Source organism: Haliotis rufescens, unplaced genomic scaffold (assembly GCF_023055435.1).
Source record: "Haliotis rufescens isolate VD_foot unplaced genomic scaffold, xgHalRufe1.0.p SCAF_10, whole genome shotgun sequence".
Taxonomy (NCBI): Eukaryota; Metazoa; Mollusca; class Gastropoda; order Lepetellida; family Haliotidae; genus Haliotis; species Haliotis rufescens.
The window spans coordinates 23,037,097-23,054,943 of NW_025963780.1; the positions used below are offsets into that span (position 1 = coordinate 23,037,097).

General features: G+C 38.3%; 1 protein-coding gene across 10 annotated transcripts in view; it reads right to left on the bottom strand.

The window, feature by feature from the left end:
• The window catches only part of LOC124130846 (polypeptide N-acetylgalactosaminyltransferase 5-like), a 390,720-nt gene that overhangs the window by 61,562 nt on the left and 311,311 nt on the right, over window positions 1–17,847 (bottom strand). The window lies entirely within an intron of this gene.

A 17,847-nucleotide genomic window follows, 5' to 3' on the forward strand; every position in this document is an offset into this window, starting at 1 on the left:
TTTTCTCTCTGTGTGTTTTTCTGTCTTTCTCTTTCTCTCTCTCTATTTGTTCTCTCTTTCTGTTTTGTCTGTTCTCACTCTGGTTGCTTTTTTTGGGTTTCTCTCTCTCTCTCTCTCTCTCTCTCTCTCTCTCTCTCTCTCTCTCTCTCTCTCTCTCTCTCTCAGTAATTCCATGCAATATCAACACAGTGACATAAAAAATATGAATCACAAAATTACTCTAAACATTTACATTAAGCCCAAATCATGTTAGTTCTCCAGAGAAAGAAAACATTTTTTTCCATGGTGCTACAAAAACATTCCCATTATCAGTTGATAAAGGAAATGAAATGGGTGTATTCCTCACATGGTCAGAAAAATAAACAAATTAAGATACTGTTGATCTTTTCACAAACCCAGGAGCCAGTTTTGACAAGAAATAAAACCTAACAATACTTCAAACACCAGGTCTGAATTACAGCTACTGCCAGTTGTCAATGATAAACACAAGAGAAAAATGACTTTTATATCCCAGCAGTAGGGTATCAGCATAAACCTTAATCAGATTTCTCTTCCAGCACCGACATTTGCCTATTATCAGGAACAGTGATCTTGCAACACTCCTCCTTAAAGCCCCACTGTCTCCAAGCACACAAACAGTTACTCAGAGATATGTTAGACATGGCACAGACATGGCTGAAATTGTGTGTCATGCAAGGAGAGCCCATTTCCCCGATTCTCTTTATAAGGACTGCTATTATAAAGGCATCACTCTCAAATAATATAGCTGCTTAAGCACGGGATTGCATTCATCAGATATCATTAATGGAAGTTGTTATCTTAAAGGCATATATTGGTCAAAATTGGCAACGTTTGCAAATAATCTTGCTTCCTTATGAATATCATGCATGTGTGAGTGCTTCGTGAAGGAATCTAATGTTTGTTGTTTGACAGGATTCGGACAATGCAGGATGCAGTTGTGGTTCTGACAGAACATTGAGTTTGAACAGAGAGACTGACTCAGAACTCAGTATGTAAAGAATGTATCACTTTAAGAAAACCTGCATCATTTTGAAACCTATTTAAAAAAAGATATCATACCACCAGTGTTGTTTCCATAATCATCAATGGTTATAATTATCATAATCATCATCATCATCATCAACATCATTATCATCAACATCATTATCATCCTCTCATCATCATCATCATCATCATCATCATCCTCTCATCATCATCATCATCATCATCATCATCCATAGCAACACTGTTAAACAACAGCAGCATGAACAATCATTTCAAAATAATTTCAAACAGATATAAACATGCTCAAGTCTCACTGCATCTCCTGTAAATGATCAAATTTGATATAACAACCCCCAAAAGACATTCAATATATCATGACCTATCCATGATGTTAAGCTGACATGCCTTTCTCTCCTTGACAGTAATTTGCAGCTCTGCTAAACACCTCCAGTTCTCCAGGCCATAAATAAACGTGGTCTGTGTCATGAAAACAATACTTCCGCACATCAATTTCACTGTGAGGCAACACAAACATACAAACTGACTACATTACAATCGCTTCGTCATCTCTACTGTGGCCCCGTTACATTCTATTAACATGAAAACACCTCAAAAGCCTGTCCATTAAAACACCTTGGGCATAGCACCGCAGCACTTAAATTAGCATTCAGCAGGAAGACAGTATATTATTCTGTTATCTTTTTTAAGGCCAGACAAACTTATTTTCTTGTGTTACGAATTGTCCACACCATTATAGAAAATAAAAAATATATATTGTATGGGATCATTGACATTAATTTTCCCTTTGTATAAAGTTTGTACAAAACGAAAAAGAAAAGGCAGATGAAAAGATACTTTTAATTGAACACGTTCTTTTTTACCTTATTATTTAGGGCAGAATGGTCTAAAAACAAGAAAGTAATTGCCTCTAATTAAAAAACAGGAATTAACATACCAAAAAGAAACATAGTCCCATTTAATTAAAATACCCAAAACAAACATGGTCACTTGTCCATTTGTTTTTTCAAATGAGTTGATAAGAAAGCATCATAGAATTTTACATCAAGATAATTTACACTTTCATACAAAAAATAATTTTGTTTAAAAATGTTATCTACTGTTCGAATGCTTTTGAAAACAAATTTTCTTACACAAATTTTTATATTCAAATTCAGCAACTCAGCAATTTACCTAACACAGAGTAACTGATACTCTGCAATAAGAAAAGATGTGAACTCTGCTTCATTTGGTGAAGGATGCGGAGGCTGTACACAGGCGTGATCTCCGTTATCCTGAGAACTGTCCACAAAGTTCATACCTCTGAATAGGGGCCATTGTGTACAGTGCAAACACTTCGAATTTCATCTGCGAGAAATACGAAATACTTTTATGCTGCTTTTAGCAATATTCCAGCAATATCACAGCAGGGGACCCCAGAAATGGGCTTCAAACATACTATTGGAAACTTAACTTAATGACACCACTAATAAAAATCTCATGAAGTTAGCACGTTTTGAGACAAATGTAAAACAAATTACGCAGGGAATTTCTTCAGGCAATACAAGACACATTTTTAAAGAAACAAAAAACAACAACTAATACTCAGACAGTTGTGGCACTGTAAAATCAATAATGGCTGTTTCATTTTCCCCAAACATCCTTGTTTTTAAGTAAACTAAATTAGCAATGACAAAAATGCTCAAAAGCTCAAAAATGAAACAGCTTCGTTTCAGAAATTGGTCATTTTCAAAGCACCTGTCAATAAGTGCCCAACATTTCGGTTAGATTGACATTTAGTCCAAGAAATAAAGTCATCTCTTCAAAATATATACCTACCGTATCTAGGTAGTTAATAAATATAATCCTAATGGTGCTGTATTTCAGCAGACTTGAGACAATCTAGACATTTTGCACTTGAGTTGGATTCATAATACCGTATTCAACGTAATAAGCGCCCCGCTCTAATAAGCCCCCACGGCAAAATTTGCTAAAATACTGGCTAGTGAACAATCCCAATTAGCACCCTTTCTGATTGATCTTTGTTCACAAGACATTTATTTGTGTATAATACAGGTGTTATATGCATCCTTAATAATGGGAAATAAAATTCTTGAAAAATATATCTGTGGTATATAAACATTTCAGGCTGTCAGCATAAACCACGAAATTTACGATCTTTCAACTGTTTTTTTTCCACCAAAATAATATTCTTATAAGAGCCCCCTATTTCTAATTTTGAGAGCGCCCAGGGCGCTTATTATGTCGAATACGGTTTTAATTTCTTCTCTCCAGGCCCGGGGGACAGACCATGTTTCAGCATCACATTTTGCTGTTGTGGTAAACTTGGAAATATCATAAGAGGGACGAACAACGAAACAAACAAACTTATGTAAATGGCATGTTGTTGACCAAAGTTGTTAACAGAGGTAACAACACATGGGCATCCACTTGGCGACAACAAACAAGGACAGATTGTTATCCGTACATTTCTTGTCTACTTTGAAACAAAATGGCAGGCAGTTGAACGCCGGGGAAATCACCACCAAAGAGTCAGATAAATGTTTTTTATATTCATAACTTTGGAAATACTTTCCATCAATTTAGATTAATTTCATTTCTACCCTTAGGAAGAAAGTTTTGTTTCGATCAACATCAACTTTGGCCTGCTGAGAACCCAAGGACACTCGGGCGAGAAAAAGATTATTTATCTAAATTGAAGAGTCTCCACATTTGGGAATATAACGTAAATTTGTGGGCTTTATTCTCTCACATTTTGACTTATCTAAACCAATAGTTGAGTCATGAGTGGTTGTATCGACAAGTTGGAAAATCCCAAGTCGCAGAAATCGAAGATCAGGCTGTTATTTTGTGTGTAAAAAGACATTAACCGAATGTTGGCTCGTTCAGTGTCAGAGAGAAATCTTTAAAGGTGCAGAACTGCTTGAAAACAGCTGGAATTTATAAGTAACCGTCGCTTTAACCACATTCACCAATATCTTCAACGCCATTGGGTTTACTTTTCACTAATTCACTTCAATACCGATCAAATATTAAATATCAATCTTAGTTTGTCATGATATGAAATAATTAGCCTAAAGTATGTTTCTGTTGATTAGTATTCTAACATTTATTGAAAAAAGAATATTCATGTTTTAGTAATGGTGTTTATATGAGAATGTCTGGTACGTCATTTACTACATTTATTATGGTACATGAAATTTTAATCAGACATTTAGATAATGCCAAATATTTGAAAGCACAGACAACAAAGGCTCATTGGCAATGTAACTGTGGTATTTTCGTCACTTAAATATCTTTGGTTTTCTCATAAATTGCAATTACAGTAATGGCAATCTTTTAATATTTTCACCATCAATGCAAATAATTCATGTGTTATTAATATGTTTCTTTGCATCCCTGTATAATTACAGTAATATGAGTATCTCTCTCAGTAATACCTGTACAATAGGTCATTAAAATTCTTTTTTACAATAACTTTTCAATAATTCTAATTACATGCGTGTAAAATTAATGTGCTGCTATTCCTAGCTATCTGTTAAAAATTCTTCACTTCACAATTCATTAAAACAGATGATACAATTCGGTTCTGAAATTCCAAACCTAAAAATTCCCATGGTTTATAAAATATCACACAACACTATAAATATCATTAATATCTTTTCACAAGCATCAACATTTTCAAGCATGGGCCATTTGCAAAGAATCCCTTGACAGTTATAAATCAACTTCTAATAACAATAATTACACCCACAAACACAAATCTCCATGGTAACCTATTTAAAAAACACATCAGATCAGTACTGAAATTAACACTGAAATCAACATCGACTTTAACATTGAAATCAATTTTGAAATCTGATGAAATCAACATGCAATCTCTTCCACTAGGCGATCTCCCAATCTAAACCAACCTTGGAGACGGCTAAAACTAACCTGAAATAGACTACCTATTTCCTCCAACACGTTCACCATCACGACAAGCAATGCATATTAACACAGGTACGTGTAAATCCATGTGCTCGCCCTCCTCGTCACTCCACGCTATAGCGATCCATGTCTGCTTCACCAACTGACGAGTGTCACCACCAGAAATTGACGAGATGTAAACGACTCCCGAATGATGTGTGCCCGTGTTCTCATGCCTCGAGGACCCTTCCTAGGCCACTATACACACACCATAACCAGCGACTCCAAGGGAAGAGAAAATCATTGAATCTGTTTTCAAACCACGAAGATTCAAACAACACGTGGATGGATGTATACCACAGTCAAACAATTGCTATTGGCCGGGGCTAGTGGTTACTCTCTATATAAGTGCTCCTTCTCTATCACAAGCTTCGTTTGCCAAACGGACATTACGCTCCCTCGGACTATTTCCGTCAATATTTCCCTCTATTTCAGCTCCTTCTCTCCATATTTTAGTCCCATCGGTGTAAATACTCGAGACGGTTATTGACAAAGCGTTTTGTTTCACATAGCCGTGATAGCGTCCACAGAGTTCCATGTATACTTGTAGGATTAAAATACACCCTGCCATCAACATGACAGGTAAATACCAATACCTAACATCGTCAATAATTTCATCTCTATTTTCACAGCTCAGTGTCAGGCAAAATACCCCCTTGTTTGCTGAGGAGGGAGGTTCTTATGAAATAGTTGAAGTGCAGGACCTTAAAAGGTTATAGTGTTCCGGTGAAAAAAACTAGTCAAATAATTCTTTTTTTTGTACAAATATATATTTTCGACTGACACTGCACTGAACCGTATTTGAAGTAACTTGGAGGATAAACAGCAAATAGAAAATACAGAGTGTTGACTTGAACTTCTGGTCGTTGTCCCCTGACAGTACATCATTAATGCCGTGTTTATTTTATGAATTTTGTCAAGTCCATAGTTGACAGATTTACATATTATGCATATATGTGATGCAACTCAAACAAGGAACTGCATGCTTGTCATAGGATCAGAAATAGGCTACAGAGACACAGGTAAGCAGACATTCGCAGGCAGCTTACTAACACTCTCAAAGACACAGAAGTAATCTGACATTCAGAGACATACACACAGGAAATCAGACTCTCAGAGACACATACATAGGCCATCAGACTCTCAGAGACACATACATAGGCCATCAGACTCTCAGAGACACACAGGCAATCAGACATTCATAGACATAGACACACAGGCAATCAGACATTTAGAGACACAGATTGGCAATTAGACATTCAGAGACACACACACACACACACACACACACACACACACACACACACACACACACCGAGGCAATAGGACTCTCAGAGATACACACACAAGCAATCAGACTCACAGAGACACAGACAGGCAATCAGACATTCAGAGACACAGACAGGCAATCAGACATTCAGAGACACAGACAGGCAATCAGACATTCAGAGACACAGACAGGTAATCAGACTCACAGAGACACAGACAGGCAATCAGACATTCAGAGACACAGATTGGCAATTAGACATTCAGAGAGAGACACACACACACACACACACACACACACACACACACACACACACACACACACACACACACACAGAGGCAATAAGACTCTCAGAGATACACACACAAGCAATCAGACTCACAGAGACACAGACAGGTAATCAAACATTCAGAGACACAGACAGGCAATCAGACATTCAGAGACACAGACACACAGACAGGCAATAAGACTCTCAGAGATACACACACAAGCAATCAGACTCACAGAGACACAGACAGGCAATCAGACATTCAGAGACACAGACAGGCAATCAGACATTCAGAGACACAGACAGGCAATCAGACATTCAGAGACACAGACAGGTAATCAGACATTCAGAGACACAGACAGGTAATCAGACATTCAGAGACACAGACACACAGACAGGCAATCAGACATTCGGAGACATTCGGCGACACAGACACACACACACACACACACACACACACACAGGCAATCAGACTCTCAGAGACACACAAGCAATCAGACTCACAGAGACACAGACAGGCAATCAGACATTCAGAGACACAGACAGGTAATCAGACATTCAGAGACACAGACACACAGACAGGCAATAAGACTCTCAGAGATACACACACAAGCAATCAGACTCACAGAGACACAGACAGGCAATCAGACATTCAGAAACACAGACAGGCAATCAAACATTCAGAGACACAGACAGGTAATCAGACATTCAGAGACACAGACACACAGACTGGCAATCAGACATTCAGAAACACAGACAGGCAATCAAACATTCAGAGACACAGACAGGTAATCAGACATTCAGAGACACAGACACACAGACAGGCAATAAGACTCTCAGAGATACACACACAAGCAATCAGACTCACAGAGACACAGACAGGCAATCAGACATTCAGAGACATTCGGAGACACAGACACACACACACACACACACACAGAGGCAATCAGACTCTCAGAGATACACACACAAGCAATCAGACTCACAGAGACACAGACAGGCAATCAGACATTCAGAGACACAGACAGGCAATCAGACATTCAGAGACACAGACAGGCAATCAGACATTCAGAGACACAGACACACAGACAGGCACTCAGACATTCAGAGACACAGACACACAGACAGGCAATAAGACTCTCAGAGATACACACACAAGCAATCAGACTCACAGAGACACAGACATTCAGAGACACAGACAGGCAATCAGACATTCGGAGACACAGACAGACACACACACACACACACACAGACACACACACACACACACACACACACACACACATAGGCAATCAGACTCTCAGAGATACACACACAAGCAATCAGACTCACAGACACACAGACAGGCAATCAGACATTCAGAGACACAGACAGGCAATCAGACATTCAGAGACACAGACAGGCAATCAGACATTCAGAGACACAGACAGGCAATCAGACATTCAGAGACACAGACACACAGACAGGCAATCAGACATTCAGAAACAGACACAGGCAATCACGCATTACAAGACACAGACACACTGAGAAAGACAGCTGTGAAAGTTCCATATTCAGATTTGGAATCGGAGCAAGCACATTGAATGGGTCCTGTGTATTTATTCCATATCCTCATCAGAAGCTGAGACTTTGTCAATGAATCAATAGGGATAATTTGACACTCCAAACGACCTTGCCTCATGATTGCTCCTTGGAGAAAACAGCTCATCTAAAACAAACACTGCGCGAGACACAACGAGGCAATCGTATAGTGAAAATACTACCTTGTAAAACAGCTCACTGTTTAGATGACTTCACAACTGATCACTTACTGGTGTTGTCATGAGAGACAGAAGCGGTCGAATGTCAATCCACATCGTCCCGCTAGATGTACTGACAGGGACCAGGGCTTTCATATGCAGTCTTCAGATTCAGATATTGATACCACATCCTTTTTAATTTGAACAAATTCTGGCTTTTTCTGATGTATGATAATCACACCTTTGAGAATTACGACAAAAGACATGTTGATTTTTTTAAATGCTTAATTGCTGGCCATTTCTCAACATGGCGTCTATATATTATTCACATGAAATGGCTTTTTGAAGTAATACGATATAACTTCGTGAAATAGGAAACTTTTTTGTTTGAAATTTTATGCCATGATGAATTTATTGAAATATTGGTTTCTTGATTAAATTTGAGGTTATTTCTAAATTATGACATTGGCATGAAGTATTAGGAGAGCTGCATTTGAATGGATACTACAAGTGATGTTTTGAACTTCATCACTTAAGATTTATTAGCACACTATGACTGTCCAACATTAAACTTTCACAGATCATTGAAAAAAAACCTGACATCAAAATGAAAATTGCTGAATGTGCATAATTCACTGGTGAGATCTTGGAAGTGTATTTTTTATAGCTCTCTTGCACTGTGTGTGATGGTCTGTGGGGGGCCATGGAGACGGATGTGTCAAACTGGGAAGAAGTGTTGGTTGGGGATGCAAGAAGGATATTATAGGGTGTAATGTCATAAAAGGGTGTTATAGGGTGTGATGATGGTAAAAGGGTGTTATAGGGTGTGATGGTGGTAAAACGGTGTGGTTTTGGGAATATACAGCAAGTGAGTGAGTGAGTGACAAGCACACTCTTTAACCACTAGGCTACCACATTGCCTATAAGACGAGTTAAAGTGCAAAGAGCATCATTAGATATTAGATTTCATAGAGCATAAAAGAGCGTAGGATGTCAGGATATATTATATGGAGTAATGAAGTGTCATACGATATGTTAGCAATCCATTACTACATATCAACAGATATATTATTTTTTTTATGACAAACAAAACAATTCTTTTCAGGTGCAAAAATATTGCCTTAGAAATATGAAAACGAAAGAGACGAAATTGCAAGAATTTGTACACAAGGTAAAATGATGTCATCTCATATCTTCTTCACCGACTTAATGACTCAACAAAGCCTGTTAGCAAACAGAAGGCAAGGAAAAATGTTCAACATTTTTTTGAAGCAGAGGGGATGAAATTTGGCGCAAAAGAGTACAAGGATTGCCCCCGAGGCTGGTCCCTTGGCTTGACTAAGACCCTGCTAAATATACCCAGTGTCGAAAGCGTGCCTGCCCACAGCCCTAGCCTACGTAATGTTTGATTCAAATACATTAAGAATGCATCACAAGGACATTACTAAGGAAAGCGAGGGTGAGAAAACAGACACACACACAAACAACGACAGCCTCCAACCGATTTTTGTTATTGAATAGAAAAAAAATCTATTTCCCATACCTTCCCTGCAAAATAATACAAAATGTATTCCATTTGTTCCGAAATTAAGAAGCATGTTTGAATTTAAATTTGTATTGATGCCAAAAAGTGTTTCATTCATTTATTATACAAACATACAAATACAGAAATGTAAGTTTACTAAAAACAGTAAACTGCTAGAAACACAGATTTCCCTTTAACTCAAAATTTAAAAAACTTTTACCTAACAAAGCAACATGTTTAATTTCAAACTTTAAAAGAATACAATTTGATTGTAGTAATTTGAAACAAATGCAATACTTTCTTAAATAGGCCCAAGTTTGAATTATCGTAACATCAGTTCGTTTGTATTTTAAAATTTGTATTGAAATTAACAAAAAAGATACCATTTCATGAAATGTAGGAGTTTACATAAAAAGAGGGAATATATTTTACAGAAATAGTCATCATGTTCAGATCAAAATCATTATTCAAGTACCATATTCAACGTAATAAGCGCCCAGGGCGCTCTCAAAATTAGAATATTATTTTGGTAAAAAAAAGTTGAGTTGAAAGATAAATTTCGTGGTTTATGCTGACAGCCTGAAATGTTTATGTACGACAGATATATTTTTCCCGAATTTAATTGCCCATAATTAAGTGTGCATATAACGAGTGCGTATTATACACGAATAAATAAGTCTTGTGTACATTAATCAATCGGAAGGGGCGCTAATTGGGATTGTTCATAAGCCAATATATTAGCAAATATCGCCGTGGGCGTTTATTAGAGTGGGGCGCTTATTACGTCAAATACGGTATATTTAACAAACAGAACTGAAAAATACTATTTGAATTGCCCAAATCGATAGTACGCTTGAGACATAGATAATGCTATCTGTTCTGCAATGCAGGAAAACTCTGTTTGTGTAATTCTTTAAAGCAAACGCCATGTCGTGAACCAAGATCTCCATATATATCTCAGGAAAACCTGGCTGAGGACACACACATGAAGATCAGCATCTTCCTGTATCAAACATTTGTCTGTAACTTTGAATGGAAAATCAAAAGATCAGCCATCTTGGAACATCATTTCATGTGATCTAGCTTCAAAGTAGGAGATTTTACTGTCCATACTCCCAGATTTTAAGTCTGGCATAGCAACATGGAATTCATAGCTTCACTACGAAAAGACAAAGTGACAGTCACTGTAGAATTGTCATGCTGTCATATTGCCAGCAGCGACAGTAAGCTCCAATAGATTAAAATTGTCATCCACATCAGCAATGGCTGTGTACTGAACAGAAATGAAACCTTATTTCTGTGAACTGCTAGCCACTTGAGGCTGTATTTGTAAATGAAACCTACTTGGAAGGCTAACAATATTATTCTTAACCGGTGATGGCACAAGTATTAAGGTTTCTATGATACTTATTGCATCTGTATGCTGACATTTCCTGCGAATTGCATTGGAGTATATTAATCGTGAGTATTTCACATAGTACCATTTGGATTACAGTACGAAGGAAAAGTCCAATGTTACTTGAGAATGCAGGAACGGAATGAGTGAGTGAGTGAGCTGGGTTTAACACCGCTTTTAACAGTATTCCAGATATATCGCGGCGTGTCAGCTTAATGTGGGAGGAAAGCCCGAAGCGATGCAGGTCTCAGACGTTTACCACTTCGGTGAAATCCACGAGCACGGGTATGGTGCTGACAAACCTAGAAACATAATCGGGGAGAACCGGGTTTCGAACCCACAATCATAGGTTTCTGGCGTGCCCAAGGGACGCAACTCTGCAACTCTGCGCCTTAGACGACTGGGCCACCCGTGCCCCCAGGAACGGTATGACATTGTCAACTTCCGTGCCAACCACAGCGACAGTGCTGAGAGTATTGAGAAACAGTAACATGTTTCTGCTGTGCAGTGCCTGATAACAAACAAACTAGGGCTGGGACGAGTCCAAATTTACTACCCGGGTACCTACCCCCCTATTACCTGACCCTACCCGGGTACCCACTGTAGGTCTCAGGAGACATCTCAACATGTCCCATTGGGAACTTTTTTAGCATAGCCCTGGCAAAACATATTTAGATACATGTATCAAACAATCTGGTCATGCATACACTGAAGCTGAATTAAGTTATATCTTTATTCAACCATATGAAAAATCAGAAGGAATGGGTGCATAGTCAGAAAGAAAAGTGAACATTAATGACTTGTAGTGTAACCATAGAGTTCCAGATAATTTAAGTCATTAGACAATATATCACGTGACTAACCATGGGTCCAGGTAGTCCTGTGGGAACGCGGGTCCTACTCAGTACCCACCTGACCCGGGTACCCGAGTTACCCGTCCCAGACCTAAAACAAACACTTACTTTTTTTATGCACATTGTGTGAGTTCTACAGGTAGGGCAGGACACGAGAATACCTGGTGTCCTAACAGGATTTCAGTGATCTTTTCATATTATTATCACTGCTATATTGCCTTTTATGCCTAATGGAATGTTTCATTGGATAATCCAGACTTGTTATTCTCTGGTATTGACGTTCTATATTCCACCATGATATTAATTCTTGCAGACCCGTGAAGATCCAAGGTAGGACTGGTCTTCAGCAAACCATGCTTGCTGTAAAGAGGAACTATGCTTGTCGCAAGAGGCGACTATCGGGATCGGGTGGTCAGGCTTACTGATTTGGTTGATGCATGTCATTGTATCCCATTTGCGTGGATCGATGCTCATATCAATCACTGGATTTTCTGATCCAGACTCGATTATTTAAAGACCGCCGCCATATAGCTGGAAAATTGTTGAGTGCGGCATTAAACAACAAACAACAACATTCTTGCAATACCAAATTATATGTGTGTTTGTTAAAATGCCACTCAGCAATATTCCATCTACAGGACAGCATACAATGTTTTCTAGGACATTGTCAGCCAAGCGAGCTGCAAAGCCTAAGACAATAGGGTCAGACATGCCACAACATAGACTCAGACAAAGACACAGACATACATATAGACACATACACTGAACACAGACCTGTTACAAAGCAGTTCTCACAGATTCGGACACAGACGGACACAGACACACATATAGGCAAAGCTGGACACTGAACACATACACTGAACACAGACCTGTTACAATATAGTTCACACAGATTCCGACACAGACGCACAGGCACACATATAGGCAAAGCTGGACACTGAACACAGACCTGTTACAAAGCAGTTCACACAGATTCAGACACAGACACACTGACACACAGACACACTGACACACATATAGGCAAAGCTGGACACTGAACACAGACCTGTTACAAAGCAGTTCACACAGATTCCGACACTGACACACATATAGGCAAAGCTGGACACTGAACACAGACCTGTTACAAAGCAGTTCACACAGATTCAGACACAGACACACTGACACACAGACACACTGACACACATATAGGCAAAGCTGGACACTGAACACAGACCTGTTACAAAGCAGTTCACACAGATTCCGACACTGACACACATATAGGCAAAGCTGGACACTGAACACAGACCTGTTACAAAGCAGTTCACACGGATTCCAACACAGACACACTGACACACAGACACACATATAGGCAAAGCTGGACACTGAACACAGACCTGTTACAAAGCAGTTCACACAGATTCCGACACAGACACACTGACAAACATATAGGCAAAGCTGGACACTGAACACAGACCTGTTACAAAGCAGTTCACACAGATTCCGACACAGACACACAGACACACATATAGGCAAAGCTGGACACTGAACACATACACTGAACACAGACCTGTTACAAAGAAGCTCCCACAGATTCCTTTGATGACTATTATTCTGTACTTTACAAAGCATTAGCAGAAAGGACATTTGACGCAATGATTTCAAAGGCACGTACAGGCATTAATCCCAAAATTAAGAAAAAAAGACGAAAAAACAGATTTCAACAGAAAAATTGTCACAGCCAGACATGATGAAGAGAAATGGCAGCCTACTTACATGGCCACACTGGAGGCTTCTGTCAACATGGACATAGACTAAACGCAAGATTCATCTTCCTCCAAGACATCTTCCCAGAAGGTAACAAATAATAGAAGGAAAAAACCACAATGGATTCAAAGACATCAAAAAGACAACGGATCAATGAAAACTGAGCAAAAACGTACTTGCAAGAAAGAGCCAATTTACATCCGATTCCAATCATGATGTGAAAAGTATTAAAAAACAAGAATGAAGGCACGATAGTTGCACAGAGAGAAGGTATCAAAGACATGAAACTAATCCGGAGAGTGATACTAGATGCCAACATGTCTGAAACGAAACTTCCCCTTCTACGTGAAACCTAGTTAAATATTATTGCTATCACAATCTCTAAAGGTATCAAGTGACTGTTTGTTTGATTCCTTTTGTCATGTTCGATTTGTCTTCTGTTGTCTTGGATTAAAATGAGTAAAAGAGTTATTATAGTAAATTATTAGGGGTGTCACGATAAATCGAAATATCGATATATTGCTATTGGAGAGCACTTAAAGTCACTAAATCAATTGTTAAATCAGTTTCCGATCAATAGTATCGATTTCAGTTAGGAATATCGATAGTTTCGATTGTATTTACCATATCATGCTATTGAGTCAAATGCTGTTCAAATGTGTTTTTCTTTTGATTATGAGTGATAGTAATTTACACATGGTAATGTGGAAGTTTCTTTTTCTTAAATTATTAGGTTAAAGAAAAAACAAATCAGTCATATCTCAAACTTTACTTTTTATTTGTTGTTATGGTTATCACATTCAAAGAAAACTTCAGTTCCAAGGTGTAATTCAACGCTAAAATCCAACTAAAATGATACACTGAAAACTATCGATATTTATCGCAATAGTTGCTGCAATATCAATAGTTATCGCAATAGTTTCTTTCAATATCAATAGTTATCGCAATAGTGATTTCCAGACCAATAGTCACCCCCATAAATTATACAATCTCCTGCTTATAACGTCATGCTTAATAGCTAGGCATAAACAGGGGGGTCAAAATTGAAATAAATTTACATTGTTCCTGAGGGAAAATAGCTAAAAGTTCAAGGAAACAATGTTCCACTTCTCCGTAGAGAAAAATAAAGCTATTACAATGTGTTTTTCACAAAAGAACAGAAATTTCTTTGGAAAGGCAAATACACTAGCGACTCTTTATCAGAAAAAGAAACCGCCCCCAGCGCAGGTATTTTGTGACAGATTGTGTCACAGACATGTGAAACCATTCACAAGTTAATTTCCCAGACTTAAAAAACCCATCCAATCCTTAGGACCAAATTGGATGGTAAAACATGTCTTTGACTTGTCAGTTGCAACATCTGTTGCAACACAATGTCTTAATGAAACAATATTACTTCAAAACATAGAATTTCCTCGTTGTATAAAGACGCACGTAAATAATAAATCAATTTCTCTGAAATATACATATGGTAATTTTCAAGAAAGATCTTCAATGCTGGCAAATCAATAAACAGAATATGTCAAATATGGCGGTTTCACAATCTCTAAAGGTATCAAGTGTCTGTTTGTTTGAAGCTGACTGTCATTTATTTACACATATTTGTCTTCTGTCATCTTTGATTCAAAAATAGTCAATAAGCTAAATCAACCCATCTGCAGCATATTCTACCATGCTGAATGGTTACGTTTAAACAGCGGGTTTAAAAAAATAAAATCAATTTCGACCTTTCCTGAGGGGAAATAGGTAATATTTCATAAAAACACATATTCTATAGACCAATCTCCGTCTCTGGATTATACCTGGGCCATTATAAAGCAAAACCCTCAATGCTTGAAAATCAATATACAGAATGAATAACAGAGACACTAGATACTCAAATGCAATTCACAGACAATGTCCTCATCTAGAAGGATCTTGTTTCGTAATAAAAATGTCAGCAGGTCCTTAATGTGTGGTCAGCAGACATCCCAGAGTTCCTCACCTATTGCGGAGCTTGACACACGGCAGTGTCATATACCTATAAACCAACAAATCTCATGCCTCTCCAGTGTATGAGGCACTGAGCTTGCATCACAACCATATTGTATTCCCTTGAGAAATCTTCAATCTGGTCAGAATTGACCTGCTGTCTAATGGACTGAGACAGACACCAGCTGTTAACAGATAAAGTATGTGGTGGAAGAGCTAAGGCAGGAGGTATTAGATTACTGGATTTGCAAATGCTTTCTGCGATTTTCACAGGAGTAAACAGATTAATGATTGTTATTACGGTGCTTTTATTATGTTAGTGTTGGGGACAAGAAGAAAGGCTTCAACATTGACGATTCCTATCTACGTAAAGGGCAAGGTAGACTAAGGGGCCTTTTGGCTGAATACAAATGTCAATTTTAAAGTTGTGGAATATTGGTATGAAAATTAAGAGATGTGGGGATTTCAGGTTAGAAATGGATAGGGTGGTCAGTGAGTGAGTGAGTTGGGTTTAACGCCACTTTTAACAGTATGTCGGCGTGTCAGTTTAACATGGGGGGAAAGCCCAAAGTGATGCAGGTCTCAGATGTTTACCCCTTCCGTGAAAACTACGAGAATGGGTATGGTGCTGACAAACCTAGAAACATAATCAGGGCCAACCGGGATTCAAACCCACAATCATAGGTTTCTGGCATGCCCAAGGGACACAACTCTGCACAGCGAATCGCGGCGCCTTAGACGACTGGGTCACCAGTGCCCCCTTCAATCATTGACCATTCCTATCTACCAAAAGGGCAAGGTAGGCTAAGGGTCCTTTTGGCTGAATACAAATGCCAATTTCGAAGTTGTGGAATATTGTTATGAAAAACAGACGTGGGGATTTCAGATTAAAAATGGATAGTGTGGTCAGACTCGGTGGCTTGGTGATTAGCGTGTCATCGTACCCTGATGGCACGGGACATTCCCCATAATATCAATCACCGGATTGTCTGGTCAGGCCACTGTCACATGTCTGGAACATTGCCAAGTAGGGCATTCATGAAACAACATACAAACTAGTATCAAAAGCCCTGAGTCTTGTAGAGGTACTTATGCAATATTTCTCTCAGGACAGACAAAGGACAACTCCTCATTGTTTGTAGGTTCTAGGTTATTCTCTAAATAGACACCAAGCATGGACCTATCACTTACCAGTCTTCAGTTAATATCAGAGGCTACAAATATCCTGATTCAATATTGCTGGAGCATCACTCATATAGGGCATGACCCTGAACCCATCTCCATGACAGCTACAACAAAGCTATTCACGGAAAAGCTATATTACATGTAATTATACATATGATAGCAACTCCCAAATTGACTACCGTAAAACAAAATGATTGATTTTTTTACATTTCCTATCAATCAAAACTACATCAATATTGGATTTTCAACATTATAATGCAAATATGATACATCTAGTTTTGACATTTTATATCACAGAACAATTATTATTTGTTAACAGAAGTTGCAAGCTGTTGCAGTACATTCCGAACCGGCCCTTTTAACATGATCTGGGCAGGATATGCTCTTCTTTCCGCGACCATTGATAGTGATTCCTAACCACATGCTCATGTCGTACAGGTAGCCAGAATCGTACAATGGAAACTTTTAACAGATTTCCTTTGATCATGGAAAGGGTTTTGTCGCTTTTATATTCAATCCAATTTAACGTTATTCAATGGTTGTTCTGCTGTTTTTATCTTCAGGAGAGATGGCACAACGCTAAATAAATCCTCTCCAAGAAGGATACGACATACAGTCAACGCCAACCAGCATCACCCTGAATACATTCATATTCAGCACATTGAGAATGACATATTTGACAAAGTGATGTTTCTTAAAGCCCCTGAGAGCGACAATGCTGTATATGCTATATATGGATCTATGAAAGTCGCTTCTGTCAAAGTATGACAAATGAACTAACGCTGCAGAGGTTTATCATTTTCATTACTTTTCTACTACTTATATCATCAAAACACAAATTCCTCCTTTCACTAAATCAAACACAATCGTGGAGCAAAATATTTTGTCTTTTTTTTGTAATCAAGTG